Consider the following 861-nt stretch of genomic DNA (forward strand, 5'->3'; position numbering starts at 1 on the left):
GTAGAGATAGGGTTTCACCATGTTGGCCAGGCTGGTCTCGAACTCCTGACCTCAGGTGATCCACCTTCCTTGGCCTCCCAAAGTGCTGTAATAACAGGCATGAGGCACTGCACCCAGCCTTGACTTGTTATTTAATATGTTAGAGACACATTAATTATATTATCATAGCTGGGTGCAGTGGCTCCCTCCCGTAATGCCAGCACTTTGGGAGGCTGAGATGAGCAGATCACTTGAGCCCAGGAGTTTGAGACCAGCCTGGGCAACATGACGAAACCCTGTCTCTAAAAAAATTACAAAAATTAGCCAGGTGTGGTGGTGCATGCCTGTAGTCTCAGCTACTTGGGAGGCTGAGATGGGAGGAACACCTGAGCCCAGCAGGTTGCAGCTGCAGTAAACTGTGATTGCTCCACTGCACTCTAACCTAGACGAGAGTGAGACCCTGTCTCAAAAAAAATTTACTATGTTACAAATTTAATTATTTTGATATTTGATATCTCTATTTCAATATAATTGGTTTTCTTTGTAATCCTACACATCTTATTTTATGCGTTAAAAACATTTTTTCTGAAAAAGTGTTCATAGGCTCTGCAAGGTTGATAGAGGTTAAAGAACTCTGATTTTTTTTTTTGAGACAATGCTTTATTTACTCTGTCTCTCAGGCTTGAAAGAGCTCCTGGGCTCAAGTGATCCTCCCACTTCAGTCCCCTGAGTACTGGGACCACAAGGGGGCGCCATTACATTCTGATAATTTTAAAATTTTTAGTAGAGACGGGGGTCTTGCTAAAGGCAGGTCTTGAACTCTTGGCCTCCAGCAATCCTCGTGCCTCAGCCTGCCAAAGTACTGGGATTACAGGTGTGAGC

This window comes from Colobus angolensis, unplaced genomic scaffold (assembly GCF_000951035.1).
Source record: "Colobus angolensis palliatus isolate OR3802 unplaced genomic scaffold, Cang.pa_1.0 Scaffold182, whole genome shotgun sequence".
NCBI lineage: Eukaryota > Metazoa > Chordata > Mammalia > Primates > Cercopithecidae > Colobus > Colobus angolensis.